Source organism: Oncorhynchus mykiss, unplaced genomic scaffold (genome assembly GCF_013265735.2).
Source record: "Oncorhynchus mykiss isolate Arlee unplaced genomic scaffold, USDA_OmykA_1.1 un_scaffold_85, whole genome shotgun sequence".
NCBI lineage: Eukaryota > Metazoa > Chordata > Actinopteri > Salmoniformes > Salmonidae > Oncorhynchus > Oncorhynchus mykiss.
Window position 1 is genome coordinate 1,427,683 of NW_023493658.1, and position 27,576 is coordinate 1,455,258.

General features: G+C 41.4%; 14 non-coding genes across 14 annotated transcripts; all 14 read left to right on the top strand.

Moving 5' to 3' along the window:
* Window positions 1-1,823: 1,823 nt before the first annotated feature.
* trnai-aau lies at window positions 1,824-1,897 on the top strand. The gene has a single exon. It is a non-coding gene; the product is annotated as a tRNA-Ile (tRNA).
* Window positions 1,898-2,874: 977 nt separating this feature from the next.
* On the top strand, window positions 2,875-2,948 carry trnai-aau. Its single transcript has one exon. It is a non-coding gene; the product is annotated as a tRNA-Ile (tRNA).
* A 3,965-nt stretch (window positions 2,949-6,913) lies between these two features.
* Window positions 6,914-6,987, top strand: trnai-aau. Its single transcript has one exon. It is a non-coding gene; the product is annotated as a tRNA-Ile (tRNA).
* A 921-nt stretch (window positions 6,988-7,908) lies between these two features.
* trnai-aau lies at window positions 7,909-7,982 on the top strand. Its single transcript has one exon. It is a non-coding gene; the product is annotated as a tRNA-Ile (tRNA).
* Window positions 7,983-10,217: 2,235 nt separating this feature from the next.
* Window positions 10,218-10,291, top strand: trnai-aau. Its single transcript has one exon. It is a non-coding gene; the product is annotated as a tRNA-Ile (tRNA).
* Window positions 10,292-12,311: 2,020 nt separating this feature from the next.
* Window positions 12,312-12,385, top strand: trnai-aau. The gene has a single exon. It is a non-coding gene; the product is annotated as a tRNA-Ile (tRNA).
* A 1,697-nt stretch (window positions 12,386-14,082) lies between these two features.
* Window positions 14,083-14,156, top strand: trnai-aau. Its single transcript has one exon. It is a non-coding gene; the product is annotated as a tRNA-Ile (tRNA).
* Window positions 14,157-15,853: 1,697 nt separating this feature from the next.
* On the top strand, window positions 15,854-15,927 carry trnai-aau. The gene has a single exon. It is a non-coding gene; the product is annotated as a tRNA-Ile (tRNA).
* Window positions 15,928-17,773: 1,846 nt separating this feature from the next.
* trnai-aau lies at window positions 17,774-17,847 on the top strand. The gene has a single exon. It is a non-coding gene; the product is annotated as a tRNA-Ile (tRNA).
* Window positions 17,848-19,658: 1,811 nt separating this feature from the next.
* On the top strand, window positions 19,659-19,732 carry trnai-aau. The gene has a single exon. It is a non-coding gene; the product is annotated as a tRNA-Ile (tRNA).
* Window positions 19,733-21,252: 1,520 nt separating this feature from the next.
* Window positions 21,253-21,326, top strand: trnai-aau. The gene has a single exon. It is a non-coding gene; the product is annotated as a tRNA-Ile (tRNA).
* Window positions 21,327-23,164: 1,838 nt separating this feature from the next.
* Window positions 23,165-23,238, top strand: trnai-aau. The gene has a single exon. It is a non-coding gene; the product is annotated as a tRNA-Ile (tRNA).
* Window positions 23,239-25,046: 1,808 nt separating this feature from the next.
* trnai-aau lies at window positions 25,047-25,120 on the top strand. Its single transcript has one exon. It is a non-coding gene; the product is annotated as a tRNA-Ile (tRNA).
* Window positions 25,121-26,935: 1,815 nt separating this feature from the next.
* On the top strand, window positions 26,936-27,009 carry trnai-aau. Its single transcript has one exon. It is a non-coding gene; the product is annotated as a tRNA-Ile (tRNA).
* The last annotated feature ends 567 nt before the right edge of the window (window positions 27,010-27,576 follow it).

The following is a 27,576-nucleotide window of genomic DNA, read 5'->3' on the forward strand; positions in this document are numbered from 1 at the left end:
CTCTCTTTCTCCACTCCTTACTCTGTCTTTCTGTCTTTCTCCACTCATTACTCTCTTTCTCCACTCCTTACTCTCTCTTTCTGTCTTTATCTACTCCTTACTCCCTCTTTCTCCACTCCTTACTCTGTCTTTCTGTCTTTCTCCACTCATTACTCTCTCTTTCTCCACTCCTTACTCTCTCTTTCTGTCTTTCTCTACTCCTTACTCCCTCTTTCTCCACTCCTTACTCTCTCTTTCTCCACTCCTTACTCTCTCTTTCTGTCTTTCTCCACTCCTTACTCTCTCTTTCTCTCTTTCTCCACTCCTTACTCTCTCTTTCTGTCTTTCTCCACTCCTTACTATCTTTCTCTGTCTTTCACTGTCTCTCTCTTTCTTTCTGTCTCTCTCTCAATTCAATTTCAATTCAAGGGGCTTTATTGGCATGGGAAACATATGTTAACATTGCCAAAGCAAGTGAGGTAGATAATATACAAAAGGGAAATTAAACAATTCAACTTTACAGTAAATATTACACTCAAAGAAGTTCCAGGGAAAAGGAAGGATAGTATCATTGATCTTTAATAAGCTTTATGTATCGATCTCATGGCTTTCGTGAGTTTTTAAAAATGTAAATTAACACCCTTGTGTAGACCTAGCCCCGCCCACATCCGTTCCACGCATCGACAGGGGTTGGAGGCGAAGGAAATACTAATACGTGCTACCAAATACAACATACATTTCGTAAATATTGAAATAAAGTGTGTAAATAAGACGTATTAAACACATCTGTAAAACCACAATGAGGACATATAGACCTACCGAGCAAGTCTTCATTAATCATTGGGTACATCGTACGAAAAACGTCAGTGATCTTAAATAGGAGCATAATTCACGTTCAAATTCACGACATGACATACACAGGCATTTCATCATTACGACCTTTAGGAAATAATGTCTGGAGGGTGAAAATCCCCAAACATTTCCTTTAACTCGGAGTATTATTAATATCACCTCCCCTGTCTGATATCTTTACTTTCTCTATGCCACAAAATCTAAAGGTAGAAATATCATGCTTCAGGTCATTGAAATGTACTGCGACTGGATCATCCCTGTCGTTTCTCCTGGTTTAACTTTAATGTTGTCTGATTCTCTGTTTGAGAGGGCGAGAGGTTTTACCGACATAGCAGAGCCCACATGGACATTTAATAATGTAGATAACATGGGTGGTGGAACACGTAATGATGTCATTTATTTGGGATCGTTTTCCTGTGTGTGGGGTGGCAGAGATATTCACACTTCATCATGTTGTTGCACTGTGCGCCTCCTCTGCATTTATAGCTACCATGTGGAAGAGGGCGTAAAAGAGCCTGGCTGGTTTTCTTTTGTGATTGGCAGTTGGCATGGACCAATTTATCGCGTATATTGCGACTTCTTCTATACACAATAAGTGGTGGATTTGTAAATTCAGCCGGAAAAAATGGGTCCGATGATAAAATGTGCCAGTGTTTCTTGAACGCATCTCCCACTTTTCGCGAGTTCAAAGTTTATGTCGTTGTGAACATTACGGAGTGTTCTTTAGCTTTAGCGGGTCTTTGTTTGTAGCAGTTCATCTCGTGTTTTTCCCAATGTCAAATTAAGAGCTTCATCCACACACATCATTGTGTTGCTGTCCTGGAGCCCTGTGGGGTGTGTTTGTGAACAGAGATCCTGGACCAGCTTGCTTAGGGGACTTTTCTCCATGTTTATTTCTCAATAGGTGATGGATTTGTTATAGAATGTCTTGAGCTCTTATTTGGTACGGTGTAGTTATTTCTACTTTTATCCGTAAATTAAGCATTGTCTGAGGCCGGTTAGCTCAGTTGGTTAGAGCGTCGTGCTAATAACGCGAAGGTCGCGAGATCGATACCCGTACTGGCCAGCAGGATTTTTTAAAATTTTACTATGAATGTCTACAGTGTCTCATAACTCTATTGATTGGGTTCTACCATATGCGTTTTAAATTAGTAGTATGAATTGTCGATTGTTATTGTGGAGTGATATTTTATTGTAGGAGTTCTTTTTTGTCATAGTAGGAGTTTTCATTCGTCTTTTATCATCCAAGGAAGGAAGGAGGACAGGGACTTCATGGACTAAGAGACAGAGAGACAGAATGGTGAAGAAACAGATACATGGGTCCATCAATCATTTGATTCATTCAATATTCACACACACACACACACACACACACACACACACACACCTAAATTTCCCCATGCTCACTTGGTCACACATTAACTAGAGAAGTACAGAGAGGTAAAGAGCCTGCAGATAGCTGCACCCTCTTTCTCCACTCCTTACTCTCTCTTTCTGTCATTCTCCACGCCTTACTCTCTCTTTCTCCACTCCTTACTCTCTCTTTCTGTCATTCTCCACTCCTTACTCTCTCTTTCTCCACTCCTTACTCTCTCTTTCTCCACTCCTTACTCTCTCTTTCTCTCTTTCTCCACTCCTTACTCTCTCTTTCTGTCTTTCTCCACTCCTTACTCTCTCTTTCTCAACTCCTTACTCTCTCTTTCTCCACTCCTTACTCTCTCTTTCTCCACTCCTTACTCTCTCTTTCTCCACTCCCTACTCTCTCTTTCTCCACTCCTTACTCTCTCTTTCTCCTCTCCTTACTCTCTCTTTCTCCACTCCTTACTCTCTTTCTCCACTCCTTACTCTCTCTTTCTGTCTTTCTCCACTCCTTACTCTCTCTTTCTCCACTTTGTGAACAGAGCTCCGGGATCAGCTTGCTTAGGGGGCTCTTCTCCATGTTTATTTCTCAATAGTTGATGGGTTAGTTATGGAATATCTTGAGCTCTTATTTGGTACGGGGTAATTATTTCCACCTTTATACGTATATTGAGCATTATCTGAGGCCGGTTAGCTCAGTTGGTTAGAGCGTCGTGCTAATAACGCGAAGGTCGCGGGTTCGATACCCGTACTGGCCAGAAGTTTGTGTTTTTACTTTGATGTGTATGTCTACAGTGTCTCATAACTCTATTGATTGGGGTTTACAACTTGCATTTTAAATTAGTAGTATGAATTGTCGATTGTTCTGTTGTTGTGGAGTGACATTTAATTGTAGGAGTTTTCATTCGTTTTTTATTATACAAGGAACGAAGGAGGACAGGGACTTCATGGACTAAGAGACAGAGAGACAGAATGGTGAAGAAACAGATAGACGGGTTCATCAATCATTCGATTCATTCATTATTTACACACACACACACACACACTCCACCCCTTACTCTCTCTTTCTGTCTTTCTCCACTCCTTACTCTCTCTTTCTTCACTCCTTACTCTCTCTTTCTCCACTCCTTACTCTCTCTTTCTCCACTCCTTACTCTCTCTTTCTCCACTCCTTACTCTCTCTTTCTCCACTCCTTACTCTCTCTTTCTCCACTCCTTACTCTCTCTTTCTCCACTCCTTACTCTCTCTTTCTCCTCTCCTTACTCTCTCTTTCTCCACTCCTTACTCTCTCTTTCTCCACTCCTTACTCTCTCTTTCTCCACTCCTTACTCTCTCTTTCTCCTCTCCTTACTCTCTCTTTCTCCACTCCTTACTCTCTCTTTCTCCACTCCTTACTCTCTCTTTCTGTCTTTCTCCACTCCTTACTCTCTCTTTCTGTCTTTCTCCACTCCTTACTCTCTCTTTCTCCACTCCTTACTCTCTCTTTCTCCACTCCTTACTCTCTCTTTCTGTCTTTCTCTACTCCTTACTCTCTCTTTCTCCACTCCTTACTCTCTCTTTCTGTCTTTCTCCACTCCTTACTTTCTCTTTCTCCACTCCTTACTCTCTCTTTCTGTCTTTCTCCACTCCTTACTCTCTCTTTCTCCACTCCTTACTCTCTCTTTCTCCACTCCTTACTCTCTCTTTCTGTCTTTCTCCACTCCTTACTCTCTCTTTCTCCACTCCTTACTCTGTCTTTCTGTCTTTCTCCACTCATTACTCTCTCTTTCTCCACTCCTTACTCTCTCTTTCTGTCTTTCTCTACTCCTTACTCCCTCTTTCTCCACTCCTTACTCTCTCTTTCTCCACTCCTTACTCTCTCTTTCTGTCTTTCTCCACTCCTTACTCTCTCTTTCTCCACTCCTTACTCACTCTTTCTGTCTTTCTCCACTCCTTATTCTCTCTTTCTCCACTTTGTGAACAGAGCTCCGGGATCAGCTTGCTTAGGGGGCTCTTCTCCATGTTTATTTCTCAATAGTTGATGGGTTAGTTATGGAATATCTTGAGCTCTTATTTGGTACGGGGTAATTATTTCCACCTTTATACGTATATTGAGCATTATCTGAGGCCGGTTAGCTCAGTTGGTTAGAGCGTCGTGCTAATAATGCGAATGTCGCGGGTTCGATACCCGTGCTGGCCAGAAGTTTGTGTTTTTACTTTGATGTGTATCTCTACAGTGTCTCATAACTCTATTGATTGGGGTTTACAACTTGCATTTTAAATTAGTAGTATGAATTGTCGATTGTTCTGTTGTTGTGGAGTGACATTTAATTGTAGGAGTTTTCATTCGTTTTTTATTATACAAGGAACGAAGGAGGACAGGGACTTCATGGACTAAGAGACAGAGAGACAGAATGGTGAAGAAACAGATAGACGGGTCCATCAATCATTCGATTCATTCATTATTTACACACACACACACACACACTCCACCCCTTACTCTCTCTTTCTGTCTTTCTCCACTCCTTACTCTCTCTTTCTTCACTCCTTACTCTCTCTTTCTCCACTCCTTACTCTCTCTTTCTCCACTCCTTACTCTCTCTTTCTCCACTCCTTACTCTCTCTTTCTCCACTCCTTACTCTCTCTTTCTCCTCTCCTTACTCTCTCTTTCTCCACTCCTTACTCTCTCTTTCTCCACTCCTTACTCTCTCTTTCTGTCTTTCTCCACTCCTTACTCTCTCTTTCTGTCTTTCTCCACTCCTTACTCTCTCTTTCTCCACTCCTTACTCTCTCTTTCTCCACTCCTTACTCTCTCTTTCTGTCTTTCTCTACTCCTTACTCTCTCTTTCTCCACTCCTTACTCTCTCTTTCTGTCTTTCTCCACTCCTTACTTTCTCTTTCTCCACTCCTTACTCTCTCTTTCTGTCTTTCTCCACTCCTTACTCTCTCTTTCTCCACTCCTTACTCTCTCTTTCTCCACTCCTTACTCTCTCTTTCTGTCTTTCTCTACTCCTTACTCTCTCTTTCTCCACTCCTTACTCTGTCTTTCTGTCTTTCTCCACTCATTACTCTCTTTCTCCACTCCTTACTCTCTCTTTCTGTCTTTCTCTACTCCTTACTCCCTCTTTCTCCACTCCTTACTCTCTCTTTCTCCACTCCTTACTCTCTCTTTCTGTCTTTCTCCACTCCTTACTCTCTCTTTCTGTCTTTCTCCACTCCTTACTCTCTCTTTCTGTCTTTCTCCACTCCTTACTATCTTTCTCTGTCTTTCACTGTTTCTTTCTCTCTCTTTCTTTCTGTCTCTCTCTCAATTCAATTTCAATTCAAGGGGCTTTATTGGCATTGGAAACATATGTTAACATTGCCAAAGCAAGTGAGGTAGATAATATACACAAGGGAATTAAACAATTCAACTTTACAGTAAATATTACAGTCAAAGAAGTTCCAGGGAAAAGGAAGGATAGTATCATTGATCTTTAATAAGCTTTATGTATCGATCTCATGGCTTTCGTGAGTTTTTAAACATTTAAATTAACACCCTTGTGTAGACCTAGCCCCGTCCACATCCGTTCCACGCATCGACAGGGGTTGGAGGCGAAGGAAATACTAATACGTGCTACCAAATACAACATACATTTCGTAAATATTGAAATAAAGTGTGTAAATAAGACGTATTAAACACATCTGTAAAACCACAATGAGGACATATAGACCTACCGAGCAAGTCTTCATTAATCATTGGGTACATCGTACGAAAAACGTCAGTGATCTTAAATAGGAGCATAATTCACGTTCAAATTCACGACATAACATACACAGGCATTTCATCATTACGACCTTTAGGAAATAATGTCTGGAGGGTGAAAATCCCCAAACATTCCCTTTAACTCAGAGTATTATTTATATCACCTCCCCTGTCTGATATCTTAACTTTCTCTATGCCACAAAATCTAAAGGTAGAAATATCATGCTTCAGGTCATTGAAATGTACTGCGACTGGATCATCCCTGTCGTTTCTCCTGGTTTAACTTTAATGTTGTCTGATTCTCTGTTTGAGAGGGCGAGAGGTTTTACCGACATAGCAGAGCCCACATGGACATTTAATAATGTAGATAACATGGGTGGTGGAACACGTAATGATGTCATTTATTTGGGATCGTTTTCCTGTGTGTGGGGTGGCAGAGATATTCACACTTCATCATGTTGTTGCACTGTGCGCCTCCTCTGCATTTATAGCTACCATGTGGAAGAGGGCGTAAAAGAGCCTGGCTGGTTTTCTTTTGTGATTGGCAGTTGGCATGGACCAATTTATCGCGTATATTGCAACTTCTTCTATACACAATAAGTGGTGGATTTGTAAATTCAGCCGGAAAAAATGGGTCCGATGATAAAATGTGCCAGTGTTTCTTGAACGCATCTCCCACTTTTCGCGAGTTCAAAGTTTATGTCGTTGTGAACATTACGGAGTGTTCTTTAGCTTTAGCGGGTCTTTGTTTGTAGCAGTTCATCTCGTGTTTTTCCCAATGTCAAATTAAGAGCTTCATCCACACACAGAATTGTGTTGCTGTCCTGGAGCCCTGTGGGGTGTGTTTGTGAACAGAGATCCTGGACCAGCTTGCTTAGGGGACTTTTCTCCATGTTTATTTCTCAATAGGTGATGGATTTGTTATAGAATGTCTTGAGCTCTTATTTGGTACGGTGTAGTTATTTCTACTTTTATCCGTAAATTACGCATTATCTGAGGCCGGTTCGCTCAGTTGGTTAGAGCGTCGTGCTAATAACGCGAAGGTCGCGGGTTCGATACCCGTACTGGCCAGCAGGATTTTTTAAAATTTTACTATGAATGTCTACAGTGTCTCATAACTCTATTGATTGGGTTCTACCATATGCGTTTTAAATTAGTAGTATGAATTGTCGATTGTTATTGTGGAGTGATATTTTATTGTAGGAGTTCTTTTTTGTCATAGTAGGAGTTTTCATTCGTCTTTTATCATCCAAGGAAGGAAGGAGGACAGGGACTTCATGGACTAAGAGACAGAGAGACAGAATGGTGAAGAAACAGATATATGGGTCCATCAATCATTTGATTCATTCAATATTCACACACACACACACACACACACACACACACACACACACACACACACACACACACACACACCTAAATTTCCCCATGCTCACTTGGTCACACATTAACTAGAGAAGTACAGAGAGGTAAAGAGCCTGCAGACAGCTGCACCCTCTTTCTCCACTCCTTACTCTCTCTTTCTGTCATTCTCCACTCCTTACTCTCTCTTTCTCCACTCCTTACTCTCTCTTTCTGTCATTCTCCACTCCTTACTCTCTCTTTCTCCACTCCTTACTCTCTCTTTCTCCACTCCTTACTCTCTCTTTCTCTCTTTCTCCACTCCTTACTCTCTCTTTCTGTCTTTCTCCACTCCTTACTCTCTCTTTCTCCACTCCTTACTCTCTTTCTCCACTCCTTACTCTCTCTTTCTGTCTTTCTCCACTCCTTACTCTCTCTTTCTCCACTCCTTACTCTCTCTTTCTGTCTTTCTCCACTCCTTACTCTCTCTTTCTCCACTTTGTGAACAGAGCTCCGGGATCAGCTTGCTTAGGGGGCTCTTCTCCATGTTTATTTCACAATAGTTGATGGGTTAGTTATGGAATATCTTGAGCTCTTATTTGGTACGGGGTAATTATTTCCACCTTTATACGTATATTGAGCATTATATGAGGCCGGTTAGCTCAGTTGGTTAGAGCGTCGTGCTAATAACGCGAAGGTCGCGGGTTCGATACCCGTACTGGCCAGAAGTTTGTGTTTTTACTTTGATGTGTATGTCTACAGTGTCTCATAACTCTATTGATTGGGGTTTACAACTTGCATTTTAAATTAGTAGTATGAATTGTCGATTGTTCTGTTGTTGTGGAGTGACATTTAATTGTAGGAGTTTTCATTCGTTTTTTATTATACAAGGAACGAAGGAGGACAGGGACTTCATGGACTAAGAGACAGAGAGACAGAATGGTGAAGAAACAGATAGACGGGTCCATCAATCATTCGATTCATTCATTATTTACACACACACACACACACACTCCACCCCTTACTCTCTCTTTCTGTCTTTCTCCACTCCTTACTCTCTCTTTCTCCACTCCTTACTCTCTCTTTCTCCACTCCTTACTCTCTCTTTCTCCACTCCTTACTCTCTCTTTCTCCACTCCTTAATCTCTCTTTCTCCACTCCTTACACTCTCTCGCTGTCTTTCTCAACTCTTTACTCTCTCTTTCTGTCTTTCTCCACTCCTTACTCTCTCTTTCTCCACTCCTTACTCTCTCTTTCTCCACTCCTTACTCTCTCTCGCTGTCTTTCCCCACTCCTTACTCTCTCTCTCTCTCTTTCTCCACTCCTTACTCTCTCTTTCTCTCTTTCTCCACTCCTTACTCTCTCTTTCTCCACTCCTTACTCTCTCTCGCTGTCTTTCTCCACTCCTTACTCTCTCTTTCTGTCTTTCTCCACTCCTTACTCTCTCTTTCTCCACTCCTTACTCTCTCTTTCTGTCTTCCTGTCTTTAATTGTTTCTCTCTCTCTCTCTCAATTCAATTTCAATTCAACTCAAGTGGCTTTATTAGCATGGGAAACATATGTTAACATTGCCAAAGCAAGTGAGGTAGATAATATACAAAAGTGAAATAAACAATAAAAATATACAGTATACATTATACATACTGAAGTTCCAGGGAAAAGGAAGGATAGTATTGATAGTATCACTGATCTTTAATAATAAGCTTTACGTATCGGCCTCATGGCTTTCCTGAGTTGTTTTTTATTTTTAATTAGCACCCTTGTGTAGACCTAGCTCCGCCCACATCCGTTCCACGCATCGACAGGGGTTGGAGGCGAAGGAAATACTAATACGTGCTACCAAATACAACATACATTTCGTAAATATTGAAATAAAGTGTGTAAATAAGACGTATTAAACACATCTGTAAAACCACAATGAGGACATATAGACCTACCGAGCAAGTCTTCATTAATCATTGGGTACATGGTACGAAAAACGTCAGTGATCTTAAATAGGAGCATAATTCACGTTCAAATTCACCACATAACATACACAGGCATTTCATCATTACGACCTTTAGGAAATAATGTCTGGAGGCTGAAAATCCCCAAACATTCCCTTTAACTCGGAGTATTATTAATATCACCTCCCCTGTCTGATATCTTAACTTTCTCTATGCCACAAAATCTAAAGGTAGAAATATCATGCTTCAGGTCATTGAAATGTACTGCGACTGGATCATCCCTGTCGTTTCTCCTGGTTGAATTTTTATGTTCACTGATTCTCTGTTTGAGAGGGCGAGAGGTTTTACCGACATAGCAGAGCCCACATGGACATTTAATAATGTAGATAACATGGGTGGTGGAACACGTAATGATGTCATTTATTTGGGATCGTTTTCCTGTGTGTGGGTGGCAGAGATATTCACACTTTATCATGTTGTTGCACTGTGCGCCTCCTCTGCATTTATAGCTACCATGTGGAAGAGGGCGTAAAAGAGCCTGGCTGGTTTTCTTTTGTGATTGGCAGTTGGCATGGACCAATTTATCGCGTATAATGCGACCTCTTCTATACATAATAAGTGGTGGATTTGTAAATTCCGCCGGCAAAAATGGGTCCGATGATAAAATGTGCCAGTGTTTCTTGAACGCATCTCCCACTTTTCGCGAGTTCAAAGTTGATGTCGTTGTGAACATTACGGAGTGTTCTTTAGCTTTAGCGGGACTTTGTTTGTAGCAGTTCATCTCTTGTTTTCCCAATGTCAAATTAAGTGCTTCATCCACACACATCATTGTGTTGCTGTCCTGGAGCCCTGTGGGGTGTGTTTGTGAACAGAGATCCTGGACCAGCTTGCTTAGGGGGCTTTTCTCCATGTTTATTTCTCAATAGGTGATGGATTTGTTATAGAATGTCTTGAGCTCTTATTTGGTACGGTGTAGTTATTTATACTTTTATCCGCAGATTAAGCATTATCTGAGGCCGGTTAGCTCAGTTGGTTAGAGCGTCGTGCTAATAACGCGAAGGTCGCGGGTTCGATACCCGTACTGGCCAGAAGTTTTTGTTTTTACTTTACTGTGATTGTCTACAGTGTCACATAACTCTATTGATTGGGGTTTACAATGTGCATTTTAAATTAGTAGTATGAATTGTCGATTGTTCTGTTGTTGTGGAGTGACATTTTAATGTAGGAGTTTTTTTTTCATTGTAGGAGTTTTCATTCGTTTTTTATTATACAAGGAAGGGAGGAGGACAGGGACTTCATGGACTAAGAGACAGAGAGAGAGAATGGTGAAGAAACAGATAATGTAATGATGTGCAAATGGTTAACGTACTATGACGTTGGCTCGTTTAAAGAAAGACAAACAGTCTGTCTGTCTCTCTCTCCTTTTCCTTCCCCTCACCTGTTTTACCTCTGTAGGTGGTCTATGTGAGGAGAGGAGACTCCTTGGTCACAGTGTGAGGGTGTGAAATGCTTCATTCCATTCCATTAACTGACAGGTCACAGTCATTTATTCTGTTAAATCAATGATCACTATGAAGTGTTGTTATTATCATGGGTATCAGAAATGGACTATGGAGAGGGGTGTTTACAACCCAGTATGTATTCAGGTTCAGATGTACAGGACTGACAGTCAGCTACAACTACAGAGAAAGAGATACAGCCATAGTGTTGATCATTGACAGTGTAGAAGGGAGTCCTTGGAACTGAGCTGGATTTGATTACGTTCTCTGCCCTCTAAAGGTAGAACGTAGACACACAATTCAATCCCATTCAAAATCCTATTTTCCATAACCACTAACCCTAACCTGTTCTCTTTTAACCTTACTTTAACCTTAACCCTAAACCAAAAACTTAACCTTAACCCTAAACCAAAAACCTAACCTTAACCCTAACCAAAAACCTCACCTTAAACCTAAACCAAAAACCTCACCTTAACCCTACACAAAAAACCTAACCTTAACCCTAAACCAAAAACCTAACCTTAACCCTAAACCAAAAACCTAACCTTAACCCTAAACCAAAAACCTAACCTTAACCCTAAACCAAAAACCTAACCTTAACCCTAAACCTAACCTTAACCCTACACCAAAAACCTAACCCTAAACCAAAAACCTAACCTTAACCCTAAACCAAAAACCTAACCTTAACCCTAAACCCTAAACCAAAAACCTAACCTTAACCCTAAACCAAAAACCTAACCTTAACCCTAAACCCTAAACCAAAAACCTAACCTTAACCCTAAACCAAAAACCTAACCTTAACCCTAAACCAAAAACCTAACCTTAACCCTAAACCAAAAACCTAACCTTAACCCTAAACCTAACCTCAACCTTAACCCTAAACCAAAAACCTAACCTTAACCCTAAACCTAACCCTAGCTCCTAAACCTAATTCTAACTTTAACCCTAAACCCCATATAAATAGCATTTGCTCTCGTGGGGACTAACACTCTGTAAACAGGAATGACAAGCTAAAGTTATCTAGATAGTCACAGAAATGTACGTTCAGCCTGTTCATTATTTCCGTCCGAGTTGACTTATCTTACGAAGTCAGCTTGGTTTAACATAGTTCCTTTCTTTTTTGACCTCGACATTGTTGCTGGATCGATACTTTCATAGTTAGCATGCTGTCTCTGCTAGCTAGGTTATGTCATCTGGAGTTGAAATAGGGCCCCAACAGCCCTCACTAATGTACAGGGTTCCAACAGCCCTCACTTATGTACAGAGCCCCAACAGCCCTCACTAATGTACAGGGCCCCAACAGCCCTCACTAATGTACAGGGCCCCAACAGCCCTCACTAATGTACAGAGCCCCAACAGCCCTCACTAATGTACAGGGCCCCAACAGCCCTCACTAATGTACAGAGCCACAACAGCCCTCACTAATGTACAGGGTTCCCAACAGCCATAGTGTTGATCATTGACAGTGTAGAAGGGAGTCCTTGGAACTGAGCTGGATTTGTTTACGTTCTCTGCCCTCTATTGGTAGAACGTAGACATTGTAGATAAGCGACCACCTCCAGACCCATATATGGGTGTATCCCCGTTTCGTAGATTGATCATTATCTCAGGCCGGTTAGCTCAGTTGGTTAGAGCGTCGTGCTAATAACGCGAAGGTCGCGGGTTCGATACCCGTACTGGCCAGCAGGATTTAAAATGTTGTTTTACTATGAATGTCTACAGTGTCTCATAACTCTATTGATTGGGTTCTACCATATGCGTTTTAAATTAGTAGTATGAATTGTCGATTGTTATTGTGGAGTGACATTTTATTGTAGGAGTTTTTTTTTTAATGGTAGGACTTTTCATTCGTCTTTTATCATCCAAGGAAGGAAGGAGGACAGGGACTTCATGGACTAAGAGACAGAGAGACAGAATGGTGAAGAAACAGATAGACGGGTCCATCAATCATTTGATTCATTCAATATTCACACACACACACACACGCACACACACGCACACACATAGCCTTGTACAGCTAACCTTGTGGGAACACACAATTCAATCCCATTCAAAATCCTATTTTCCATAACCACTAACCCTAACCTGTTCTCTTTTAACCTTACTTTAACCTTAACCCTAAACCAAAAACCTAACCTTAACCCTAAACCAAAAACCTAACCTTAACCCTAACCAAAAACCTCACCTTAAACCTAAACCAAAAACCTCACCTTAACCCTACACAAAAAACCTAACCTTAACCCTAAACCAAAAACCTAACCTTAACCCTAAACCAAAAACCTAACCTTAACCCTAAACCAAAAACCTAACCTTAACCCTAAACCTAACCTTAACCCTACACCAAAAACCTAACCCTAAACCAAAAACCTAACCTTAACCCTAAACCAAAAACCTAACCTTAACCCTAAACCCTAAACCAAAAACCTAACCTTAACCCTAAACCAAAAACCTAACCTTAACCCTAAACCCTAAACCAAAAACCTAACCTTAACCCTAAACCAAAAACCTAACCTTAACCCTAAACCAAAAACCTAACCTTAACCCTAAACCAAAAACCTAACCTTAACCCTAAACCTAACCTCAACCTTAACCCTAAACCAAAAACCTAACCTTAACCCTAAACCTAACCCTAGCTCCTAAACCTAATTCTAACTTTAACCCTAAACCCCATATAAATAGCATTTGCTCTCGTGGGGACTAACACTCTGTAAACAGGAATGACAAGCTAAAGTTATCTAGATAGTCACAGAAATGTACGTTCAGCCTGTTCATTATTTCCGTCCGAGTTGACTTATCTTACGAAGTCAGCTTGGTTTAACATAGTTCCTTTCTTTTTTGACCTCGACATTGTTGCTGGATCGATACTTTCATAGTTAGCATGCTGTCTCTGCTAGCTAGGTTATGTCATCTGGAGTTGAAATAGGGCCCCAACAGCCCTCACTAATGTACAGGGTTCCAACAGCCCTCACTAATGTACAGAGCCCCAACAGCCCTCACTAATGTACAGGGCCCCAACAGCCCTCACTAATGTACAGGGCCCCAACAGCCCTCACTAATGTACAGGGCCCCAACAGCCCTCACTAATGTACAGGGCCCCAACAGCCCTCACTAATGTACAGAGCCCCAACAGCCCTCACTAATGTACAGTGCCCCAACAGCCCTCACTAATGTACAGAGCCACAACAGCCCTCACTAATGTACAGGGTTCCCAACAGCCATAGTGTTGATCATTGACAGTGTAGAAGGGAGTCCTTGGAACTGAGCTGGATTTGTTTACGTTCTCTGCCCTCTATTGGTAGAACGTAGACATTGTAGATAAGCGACCACCTCCAGACCCATATATGGGTGTATCCCCGTTCCGTAGATTGATCATTATCTCAGGCCGGTTAGCTCAGTTGGTTAGAGCGTCGTGCTAATAACGCGAAGGTCGCGGGTTCGATACCCGTACTGGCCAGCAGGATTTAAAATGTTGTTTTACTATGAATGTCTACAGTGTCTCATAACTCTATTGATTGGGTTCTACCATATGCGTTTTAAATTAGTAGTATGAATTGTCGATTGTTATTGTGGAGTGACATTTTATTGTAGGAGTTTTTTTTTTAATGGTAGGACTTTTCATTCGTCTTTTATCATCCAAGGAAGGAAGGAGGACAGGGACTTCATGGACTAAGAGACAGAGAGACAGAATGGTGAAGAAACAGATAGACGGGTCCATCAATCATTTGATTCATTCAATATTCACACACACACACACACGCACACACACGCACACACATAGCCTTGTACAGCTAACCTTGTGGGAACACACAATTCAATCCCATTCAAAATCCTATTTTCCATAACCACTAACCCTAACCTGTTCTCTTTTAACCTTACTTTAACCTTAACCCTAAACCAAAAACCTAACCTTAACCCTAAACCAAAAACCTAACCTTAACCCTAACCAAAAACCTCACCTTAAACCTAAACCAAAAACCTCACCTTAACCCTACACAAAAAACCTAACCTTAACCCTAAACCAAAAACCTAACCTTAACCCTAAACCAAAAACCTAACCTTAACCCTAAACCAAAAACCTAACCTTAACCCTAAACCTAACCTTAACCCTACACCAAAAACCTAACCCTAAACCAAAAACCTAACCTTAACCCTAAACCAAAAACCTAACCTTAACCCTAAACCCTAAACCAAAAACCTAACCTTAACCCTAAACCAAAAACCTAACCTTAACCCTAAACCCTAAACCAAAAACCTAACCTTAACCCTAAACCAAAAACCTAACCTTAACCCTAAACCAAAAACCTAACCTTAACCCTAAACCAAAAACCTAACCTTAACCCTAAACCTAACCTCAACCTTAACCCTAAACCAAAAACCTAACCTTAACCCTAAACCTAACCCTAGCTCCTAAACCTAATTCTAACTTTAACCCTAAACCCCATATAAATAGCATTTGCTCTCGTGGGGACTAACACTCTGTAAACAGGAATGACAAGCTAAAGTTATCTAGATAGTCACAGAAATGTACGTTCAGCCTGTTCATTATTTCCGTCCGAGTTGACTTATCTTACGAAGTCAGCTTGGTTTAACATAGTTCCTTTCTTTTTTGACCTCGACATTGTTGCTGGATCGATACTTTCATAGTTAGCATGCTGTCTCTGCTAGCTAGGTTATGTCATCTGGAGTTGAAATAGGGCCCCAACAGCCCTCACTAATGTACAGGGTTCCAACAGCCCTCACTAATGTACAGAGCCCCAACAGCCCTCACTAATGTACAGGGCCCCAACAGCCCTCACTAATGTACAGGGCCCCAACAGCCCTCACTAATGTACAGGGCCCCAACAGCCCTCACTAATGTACAGGGCCCCAACAGCCCTCACTAATGTACAGAGCCCCAACAGCCCTCACTAATGTACAGTGCCCCAACAGCCCTCACTAATGTACAGAGCCACAACAGCCCTCACTAATGTACAGGGTTCCCAACAGCCATAGTGTTGATCATTGACAGTGTAGAAGGGAGTCCTTGGAACTGAGCTGGATTTGTTTACGTTCTCTGCCCTCTATTGGTAGAACGTAGACATTGTAGATAAGCGACCACCTCCAGACCCATATATGGGTGTATCCCCGTTCCGTAGATTGATCATTATCTCAGGCCGGTTAGCTCAGTTGGTTAGAGCGTCGTGCTAATAACGCGAAGGTCGCGGGTTCGATACCCGTACTGGCCAGCAGGATTTAAAATGTTGTTTTACTATGAATGTCTACAGTGTCTCATAACTCTATTGATTGGGTTCTACCATATGCGTTTTAAATTAGTAGTATGAATTGTCGATTGTTATTGTGGAGTGACATTTTATTGTAGGAGTTTTTTTTTTAATGGTAGGACTTTTCATTCGTCTTTTATCATCCAAGGAAGGAAGGAGGACAGGGACTTCATGGACTAAGAGACAGAGAGACAGAATGGTGAAGAAACAGATAGACGGGTCCATCAATCATTTGATTCATTCAATATTCACACACACACACACACGCACACACACGCACACACATAGTCTTGTACAGCTAACCTTGTGGGAACACACAATTCAATCCCATTCAAAATCCTATTTTCCATAACCACTAACCCTAACCTGTTCTCTTTTAACCTTACTTTAACCTTAACCCTAAACCAAAAACCTAACCTTAACCCTAAACCAAAAACCTAACCTTAACCCTAACCAAAAACCTCACCTTAAACCTAAACCAAAAACCTCGCCTTAACCCTACACCAAAAACCTAACCTTAACCCTAACCAAAAACCTCACCTTAAACCTAAACCAAAAACCTCACCTTAACCCTACACAAAAAACCTAACCTTAACCCTAAACCAAAAACCTAACCTTAACCCTAACCAAAAACCTCACCTTAAACCTAAACCAAAAACCTCACCTTAACCCTACACAAAAAACCTAACCTTAACCCTAAACCAAAAACCTAACCTTAACCCTAAACCAAAAACCTAACCTTAACCCTAAACCAAAAACCTAACCTTAACCCTAAACCAAAAACCTAACCTTAACCCTAAACCTAACCTTAACCCTACACCAAAAACCTAACCCTAAACCAAAAACCTAACCTTAACCCTAAACCAAAAACCTAACCTTAACCCTAAACCCTAAACCAAAAACCAAAAACCTAACCTTAACCCTAAACCAAAAACCTAACCTTAACCCTAAACCCTAAACCAAAAACCTAACCTTAACCCTAAACCAAAAACCTAACCTTAACCCTAAACCAAAAACCTAACCTTAACCCTAAACCAAAAACCTAACCTTAACCCTAAACCTAACCTTAACCTTAACCCTAAACCAAAAACCTAACCTTAACCCTAAACCTAACCCTAGCTCCTAAACCTAATTCTAACTTTAACCCTAAACCCCATATAAATAGCATTTGCTCTCGTGGGGACTAACACTCTGTAAACAGGAATGACAAGCTAAAGTTATCTAGATAGTCACAGAAATGTACGTTCAGCCTGTTCATTATTTCCGTCCGAGTTGACTTATCTTACGAAGTCAGCTTGGTTTAACATAGTTCCTTTCTTTTTTGACCTCGACATTGTTGCTGGATCGATACTTTCATAGTTAGCATGCTGTCTCTGCTAGCTAGGTTATGTCATCTGGAGTTGAAATAGGGCCCCAACAGCCCTCACTAATGTACAGGGTTCCAACAGCCCTCACTTATGTACAGAGCCCCAACAGCCCTCACTAATGTACAGGGCCCCAACAGCCCTCACTAATGTACAGGGCCCCAACAGCCCTCACTAATATACAGAGCCCCAACAGCCCTCACTAATGTACAGGGCCCCAACAGCCCTCACTAATGTACAGAGCCACAACAGCCCTCACTAATGTACAGGGTTCCCAACAGCCATAGTGTTGATCATTGACAGTGTAGAAGGGAGTCCTTGGAACTGAGCTGGATTTGTTTACGTTCTCTGCCCTCTATTGGTAGAACGTAGACATTGTAGATAAGCGACCACGTCCAGACCCATATATGGGTGTATCCCCGTTCCGTAGATTGATCATTATCTCAGGCCGGTTAGCTCAGTTGGTTAGAGCGTCGTGCTAATAACGCGAAGGTCGCGGGTTCGATACCCGTACTGGCCAGCAGGATTAAAATTTTGTTTTACTATGAATGTCTACAGTGTCTCATAACTCTATTGATTGGGTTCTACCATATGCGTTTTAAATTAGTAGTATGAATTGTCGATTGTTATTGTGGAGTGACATTTTATTGTAGGAGTTTTTTTTTTAATGGTAGGACTTTTCATTCGACTTTTATCATCCAAGGAAGGAAGGAGGACAGGGACTTCATGGACTAAGAGACAGAGAGACAGAATGGTGAAGAAACAGATAGACGGGTCCATCAATCATTTGATTCATTCAATATTCACACACACACACACACGCACACACACGCACACACATAGCCTTGTACAGCTAACCTTGTGGGAACACACAATTCAATCCCATTCAAAATCCTATTTTCCATAACCACTAACCCTAACCTGTTCTCTTTTAACCTTACTTTAACCTTAACCCTAAACCAAAAACCTAACCTTAACCCTAAACCAAAAACCTAACCTTAACCCTAACCAAAAACCTCACCTTAAACCTAAACCAAAAACCTCACCTTAACCCTACACAAAAAACCTAACCTTAACCCTAAACCAAAAACCTAACCTTAACCCTAAACCAAAAACCTAACCTTAACCCTAAACCAAAAACCTAACCTTAACCCTAAACCAAAAACCTAACCTTAACCCTAAACCTAACCTTAACCCTACACCAAAAACCTAACCCTAAACCAAAAACCTAACCTTAACCCTAAACCAAAAACCTAACCTTAACCCTAAACCCTAAACCAAAAACCTAACCTTAACCCTAAACCAAAAACCTAACCTTAACCCTAAACCCTAAACCAAAAACCTAACCTTAACCCTAAACCAAAAACCTAACCTTAACCCTAAACCAAAAACCTAACCTTAACCCTAAACCAAAAACCTAACCTTAACCCTAAACCTAACCTCAACCTTAACCTTAACCCTAAACCAAAAACCTAACCTTAACCCTAAACCTAACCCTAGCTCCTAAACCTAATTCTAACTTTAACCCTAAACCCCATATAAATAGCATTTGCTCTCGTGGGGACTAACACTCTGTAAACAGGAATGACAAGCTAAAGTTATCTAGATAGTCACAGAAATGTACGTTCAGCCTGTTCATTATTTCCGTCCGAGTTGACTTATCTTACGAAGTCAGCTTGGTTTAACATAGTTCCTTTCTTTTTTGACCTCGACATTGTTGCTGGATCGATACTTTCATAGTTAGCATGCTGTCTCTGCTAGCTAGGTTATGTCATCTGGAGTTGAAATAGGGCCCCAACAGCCCTCACTAATGTACAGGGTTCCAACAGCCCTCACTAATGTACAGAGCTCCAACAGCCCTCACTAATGTACAGGGCCCCAACAGCCCTCACTAATGTACAGGGCCCCAACAGCCCTCACTAATGTACAGAGCCCCAACAGCCCTCACTAATGTACAGGGTTCCAACAGCCCTCACTTATGTACAGAGCCCCAACAGCCCTCACTAATGTACAGGGCCCCAACAGCCCTCACTAATGTACAGGGCCCCAACAGCCCTCACTAATGTACAGAGCCCCAACAGCCCTCACTAATGTACAGGGCCCCAACAGCCCTCACTAATGTACAGAGCCACAACAGCCCTCACTAATGTACAGGGTTCCCAACAGCCATAGTGTTGATCATTGACAGTGTAGAAGGGAGTCCTTGGAACTGAGCTGGATTTGTTTACGTTCTCTGCCCTCTATTGGTAGAACGTAGACATTGTAAATAAGCGACCACCTCCAGACCCATATATGGGTGTATCCCCGTTCCGTAGATTGATCATTATCTCAGGCCGGTTAGCTCAGTTGGTTAGAGCGTCGTGCTAATAACGCGAAGGTCGCGGGTTCGATACCCGTACTGGCCAGCAGGATTTAAAATTTTGTTTTACTATGAATATCTACAGTGTCTCATAACTCTATTGATTGGGTTCTACCATATGCGTTTTAAATTAGTAGTATGAATTGTCGATTGTTATTGTGGAGTGACATTTTATTGTAGGAGTTTTTTTTTTAATGGTAGGACTTTTCATTCGTCTTTTATCATCCAAGGAAGGAAGGAGGACAGGGACTTCATGGACTAAGAGACAGAGAGACAGAATGGTGAAGAAACAGATAGACGGGTCCATCAATCATTTGATTCATTCAATATTCACACACACACACACACGCACACACACGCACACACATAGTCTTGTACAGCTAACCTTGTGGGAACACACAATTCAATCCCATTCAAAATCCTATTTTCCATAACCACTAACCCTAACCTGTTCTCTTTTAACCTTACTTTAACCTTAACCCTAAACCAAAAACCTAACCCTAAACCCTAAACCAAAAACCTAACCTTAACCCTAAACCAAAAACCTAACCTTAACCCTAAACCCTAAACCAAAAACCTAACCTTAACCCTAAACCAAAAACCTAACCTTAACCCTAAACCAAAAACCTAACCTTAACCCTAAACCAAAAACCTAACCTTAACCCTAAACCTAACCTCAACCTTAACCTTAACCCTAAACCAAAAACCTAACCTTAACCCTAAACCTAACCCTAGCTCCTAAACCTAATTCTAACTTTAACCCTAAACCCCATATAAATAGCATTTGCTCTCGTGGGGACTAACACTCTGTAAACAGGAATGACAAGCTAAAGTTATCTAGATAGTCACAGAAATGTACGTTCAGCCTGTTCATTATTTCCGTCCGAGTTGACTTATCTTACGAAGTCAGCTTGGTTTAACATAGTTCCTTTCTTTTTTGACCTCGACATTGTTGCTGGATCGATACTTTCATAGTTAGCATGCTGTCTCTGCTAGCTAGGTTATGTCATCTGGAGTTGAAATAGGGCCCCAACAGCCCTCACTAATGTACAGGGTTCCAACAGCCCTCACTAATGTACAGAGCTCCAACAGCCCTCACTAATGTACAGGGCCCCAACAGCCCTCACTAATGTACAGGGCCCCAACAGCCCTCACTAATGTACAGAGCCCCAACAGCCCTCACTAATGTACAGGGTTCCAACAGCCCTCACTTATGTACAGAGCCCCAACAGCCCTCACTAATGTACAGGGCCCCAACAGCCCTCACTAATGTACAGGGCCCCAACAGCCCTCACTAATGTACAGAGCCCCAACAGCCCTCACTAATGTACAGGGCCCCAACAGCCCTCACTAATGTACAGAGCCACAACAGCCCTCACTAATGTACAGGGTTCCCAACAGCCATAGTGTTGATCATTGACAGTGTAGAAGGGAGTCCTTGGAACTGAGCTGGATTTGTTTACGTTCTCTGCCCTCTATTGGTAGAACGTAGACATTGTAGATAAGCGACCACCTCCAGACCCATATATGGGTGTATCCCCGTTCCGTAGATTGATCATTATCTCAGGCCGGTTAGCTCAGTTGGTTAGAGCGTCGTGCTAATAACGCGAAGGTTGCGGGTTCGATACCCGTACTGGCCAGCAGGATTTAAAATGTTGTTTTACTATGAATATCTACAGTGTCTCATAACTCTATTGATTGGGTTCTACCATATGCGTTTTAAATTAGTAGTATGAATTGTCGATTGTTATTGTGGAGTGACATTTTATTGTAGGAGTTTTTTTTTAATGGTAGGACTTTTCATTCGTCTTTTATCATCCAAGGAAGGAAGGAGGACAGGGACTTCATGGACTAAGAGACAGAGAGACAGAATGGTGAAGAAACAGATAGACGGGTCCATCAATCATTTGATTCATTCAATATTCACACACACACACACACGCACACACACGCACACACATAGTCTTGTACAGCTAACCTTGTGGGAACACACAATTCAATCCCATTCAAAATCCTATTTTCCATAACCACTAACCCTAACCTGTTCTCTTTTAACCTTACTTTAACCTTAACCCTAAACCAAAAACCTAACCTTAACCCTAAACCAAAAACCTAACCTTAACCCTAACCAAAAACCTCACCTTAAACCTAAACCAAAAACCTCGCCTTAACCCTACACCAAAAACCTAACCTTAACCCTAACCAAAAACCTCACCTTAAACCTAAACCAAAAACCTCACCTTAACCCTACACAAAAAACCTAACCTTAACCCTAAACCAAAAACCTAACCTTAACCCTAACCAAAAACCTCACCTTAAACCTAAACCAAAAACCTCACCTTAACCCTACACAAAAAACCTAACCTTAACCCTAAACCAAAAACCTAACCTTAACCCTAAACCAAAAACCTAACCTTAACCCTAAACCAAAAACCTAACCTTAACCCTAAACCAAAAACCTAACCTTAACCCTAAACCTAACCTTAACCCTACACCAAAAACCTAACCCTAAACCAAAAACCTAACCTTAACCCTAAACCAAAAACCTAACCTTAACCCTAAACCCTAAACCAAAAACCTAACCTTAACCCTAAACCAAAAACCTAACCTTAACCCTAAACCCTAAACCAAAAACCTAACCTTAACCCTAAACCAAAAACCTAACCTTAACCCTAAACCAAAAACCTAACCTTAACCCTAAACCAAAAACCTAACCTTAACCCTAAACCTAACCTTAACCTTAACCCTAAACCAAAAACCTAACCTTAACCCTAAACCTAACCCTAGCTCCTAAACCTAATTCTAACTTTAACCCTAAACCCCATATAAATAGCATTTGCTCTCGTGGGGACTAACACTCTGTAAACAGGAATGACAAGCTAAAGTTATCTAGATAGTCACAGAAATGTACGTTCAGCCTGTTCATTATTTCCGTCCGAGTTGACTTATCTTACGAAGTCAGCTTGGTTTAACATAGTTCCTTTCTTTTTTGACCTCGACATTGTTGCTGGATCGATACTTTCATAGTTAGCATGCTGTCTCTGCTAGCTAGGTTATGTCATCTGGAGTTGAAATAGGGCCCCAACAGCCCTCACTAATGTACAGGGTTCCAACAGCCCTCACTAATGTACAGAGCCCCAACAGCCCTCACTAATGTACAGGGCCCCAACAGCCCTCACTAATGTACAGGGCCCCAACAGCCCTCACTAATGTACAGAGCCCCAACAGCCCTCACTAATGTACAGGGCCCCAACAGCCCTCACTAATGTACAGAGCCACAACAGCCCTCACTAATGTACAGGGTTCCCAACAGCCATAGTGTTGATCATTGACAGTGTAGAAGGGAGTCCTTGGAACTGAGCTGGATTTGTTTACGTTCTCTGCCCTCTATTGGTAGAACGTAGACATTGTAGATAAGCGACCACCTCCAGACCCATATATGGGTGTATCCCCGTTCCGTAGATTGATCATTATCTCAGGCCGGTTAGCTCAGTTGGTTAGAGCGTCGTGCTAATAACGCGAAGGTCGCGGGTTCGATACCCGTACTGGCCAGCAGGATTTAAAATTTTGTTTTACTATGAATGTCTACAGTGTCTCATAACTCTATTGATTGGGTTCTACCATATGCGTTTTAAATTAGTAGTATGAATTGTCGATTGTTATTGTGGAGTGACATTTTATTGTAGGAGTTTTTTTTTTAATGGTAGGACTTTTCATTCGTCTTTTATCATCCAAGGAAGGAAGGAGGACAGGGACTTCATGGACTAAGAGACAGAGAGACAGAATGGTGAAGAAACAGATAGACGGGTCCATCAATCATTTGATTCATTCAATATTCACACACACACACACACACGCACACACATAGTCTTGTACAGCTAACCTTGTGGGAACACACAATTCAATCCCATTCAAAATCCTATTTTCCATAACCACTAACCCTAACCTGTTCTCTATTAACCTTACTTTAACCTTAACCCTAAACCAAAAACCTAACCTTAACCCTAAACCAAAAACCTAACCTTAACCCTAAACCAAAAACCTCACCTTAAACCTAAACCAAAAACCTAACCTTAACCCTAAACCAAAAACCTAACCTTAACCCTAAACCAAAAACCTAACCTTAACCCTAAACCAAAAACCTAACCTTAACCCTAAACCAAAAACCTAACCTTAACCCTAACCAAAAACCTCACCTTAAACCTAAACCAAAAACCTCACCTTAACCCTACACCAAAAACCTAACCTTAACCCTACACCAAAAACCTAACCTTAACCCTAAACCAAAAACCTAACCTTAACCCTAAACCAAAAACCTAACCTTAACCCTAAACCAAAAACCTAACCTTAACCCTAAACCTAACCTTAACCCTACACCAAAAACCTAACCCTAAACCAAAAACCTAACCTTAACCCTAAACCAAAAACCTAACCTTAACCCTAAACCCTAAACCAAAAACCTAACCTTAACCCTAAACCAAAAACCTAACCTTAACCCTAAACCCTAAACCAAAAACCTAACCTTAACCCTAAACCAAAAACCTAACCTTAACCCTAAACCAAAAACCTAACCTTAACCCTAAACCAAAAACCTAACCTTAACCCTAAACCTAACCTTAACCTTAACCCTAAACCAAAAACCTAACCTTAACCCTAAACCTAACCCTAGCTCCTAAACCTAATTCTAACTTTAACCCTAAACCCCATATAAATAGCATTTGCTCTCGTGGGGACTAACACTCTGTAAACAGGAATGACAAGCTAAAGTTATCTAGATAGTCACAGAAATGTACGTTCAGCCTGTTCTTTATTTCCGCCCGAGTTGACTTATCTTACTAAGTCAGCTTGGTTTAACATAGTTCCTTTCTTTTTTGACCTCGACATTGTTGCTGGATCGATACTTTCATAGTTAGCATGCTGTCTCTGCTAGCTAGGTTATGTCATCTGGAGTTGAAATAGGGCCCCAACAGCCCTCACTAATGTACAGGGTTCCAACAGCCCTCACTAATGTACAGAGCCCCAACAGCCCTCACTAATGTACAGGGCCCCAACAGCCCTCACTAATGTACAGGGCCCCAACAGCCCTCACTAATGTACAGAGCCCCAACAGCCCTCACTAATGTACAGGGCCCCAACAGCCCTCACTAATGTACAGAGCCACAACAGCCCTCACTAATGTACAGGGTTCCCAACAGCCATAGTGTTGATCATTGACAGTGTAGAAGGGAGTCCTTGGAACTGAGCTGGATTTGTTTACGTTCTCTGCCCTCTATTGGTAGAACGTAGACATTGTAGATAAGCGACCACCTCCAGACCCATATATGGGTGTATCCCCGTTCCGTAGATTGATCATTATCTCAGGCCGGTTAGCTCAGTTGGTTAGAGCGTCGTGCTAATAACGCGAAGGTCGCGGGTTCGATACCCGTACTGGCCAGCAGGATTTAAAATTTTGTTTTACTATGAATGTCTACAGTGTCTCATAACTCTATTGATTGGGTTCTACCATATGCGTTTTAAATTAGTAGTATGAATTGTCGATTGTTATTGTGGAGTGACATTTTATTGTAGGAGTTTTTTTTTTAATGGTAGGACTTTTCATTCGTCTTTTATCATCCAAGGAAGGAAGGAGGACAGGGACTTCATGGACTAAGAGACAGAGAGACAGAATGGTGAAGAAACAGATAGACGGGTCCATCAATCATTTGATTCATTCAATATTCACACACACACACACACGCACACACACGCACACACATAGTCTTGTACAGCTAACCTTGTGGGAACACACAATTCAATCCCATTCAAAATCCTATTTTCCATAACCACTAACCGTAACCTGTTCTCTTTTAACCTTACTTTAACCGTAACCCTAAACCAAAAACCTAACCTTAACCCTAAACCAAAAACCTAACCTTAACCCTAAACCAAAAACCTAACCTTAACCCTAACCAAAAACCTCACCTTAAACCTAAACCAAAAACCTCACCTTAACCCTACACAAAAAACCTAACCTTAACCCTAAACCAAAAACCTAACCTTAACCCTAAACCAAAAACCTAACCTTAACCCTAAACCAAAAACATAACCTTAACCCTAACCAAAAACCTCACCTTGAACCTAAACCAAAATCCTCACCTTAACCCTACACAAAAAACCTAACCTTAACCCTAAACCAAAAACCTAACCTTAACCCTAAACCAAAAACCTAACCTTAACCCTAAACCAAAAACCTAACCTTAACCCTAAACCAAAAACCTAACCTTAACCCTAAACCTAACCTTAACCCTACACCAAAAACCTAACCCTAAACCAAAAACCTAACCTTAACCCTAAACCCTAAACCAAAAACCTAACCTTAACCCTAAACCAAAAACCTAACCTTAACCCTAAACCCTAAACCAAAAACCTAACCTTAACCCTAAACCAAAAACCTAACCTTAACCCTAAACCAAAAACCTAACCTTAACCCTAAACCAAAAACCTAACCTTAACCCTAAACCTAACCTTAACCTTAACCCTAAACCAAAAACCTAACCTTAACCCTAAACCTAACCCTAGCTCCTAAACCTAATTCTAACTTTAACCCTAAACCCCATATAAATAGCATTTGCTCTCGTGGGGACTAACACTCTGTAAACAGGAATGACAAGCTAAAGTTATCTAGATAGTCACAGAAATGTACGTTCAGCCTGTTCATTATTTCCGTCCGAGTTGACTTATCTTACGAAGTCAGCTTGGTTTAACATAGTTCCTTTCTTTTTTGACCTCGACATTGTTGCTGGATCGATACTTTCATAGTTAGCATGCTGTCTCTGCTAGCTAGGTTATGTCATCTGGAGTTGAAATAGGGCCCCAACAGCCCTCACTAATGTACAGGGTTCCAACAGCCCTCACTAATGTACAGAGCCCCAACAGCCCTCACTAATGTACAGGGCCCCAACAGCCCTCACTAATGTACAGGGCCCCAATAGCCCTCACTAATGTACAGAGCCCCAACAGCCCTCACTAATGTACAGGGCCCCAACAGCCCTCACTAATGTACAGAGCCACAACAGCCCTCACTAATGTACAGGGTTCCCAACAGCCATAGTGTTGATCATTGACAGTGTAGAAGGGAGTCCTTGGAACTGAGCTGGATTTGTTTACGTTCTCTGCCCTCTATTGGTAGAACGTAGACATTGTAGATAAGCGACCACCTCCAGACCCATATATGGGTGTATCCCCGTTCCGTAGATTGATCATTATCTCAGGCCGGTTAGCTCAGTTGGTTAGAGCGTCGTGCTAATAACGCGAAGGTCGCGGGTTCGATACCCGTACTGGCCAGCAGGATTTAAAATTTTGTTTTACTATGAATGTCTACAGTGTCTCATAACTCTATTGATTGGGTTCTACCATATGCGTTTTAAATTAGTAGTATGAATTGTCGATTGTTATTGTGGAGTGACATTTTATTGTAGGAGTTTTTTTTTTAATGGTAGGACTTTTCATTCGTCTTTTATCATCCAAGGAAGGAAGGAGGACAGGGACTTCATGGACTAAGAGACAGAGAGACAGAATGGTGAAGAAACAGATAGACGGGTCCATCAATCATTTGATTCATTCAATATTCACACACACACACACACACGCACACACATAGTCTTGTACAGCTAACCTTGTGGGAACACACAATTCAATCCCATTCAAAATCCTATTTTCCATAACCACTAACCCTAATCTGTTCTCTATTAACCTTACTTTAACCTTAACCCTAAACCAAAAACCTAACCTTAACCCTAAACCAAAAACCTAACCTTAACCCTAAACCAAAAACCTAACCTTAACCCTAAACCAAAAACCTAACCTTAACCCTAAACCAAAAACCTAACCTTAACCCTAACCAAAAACCTC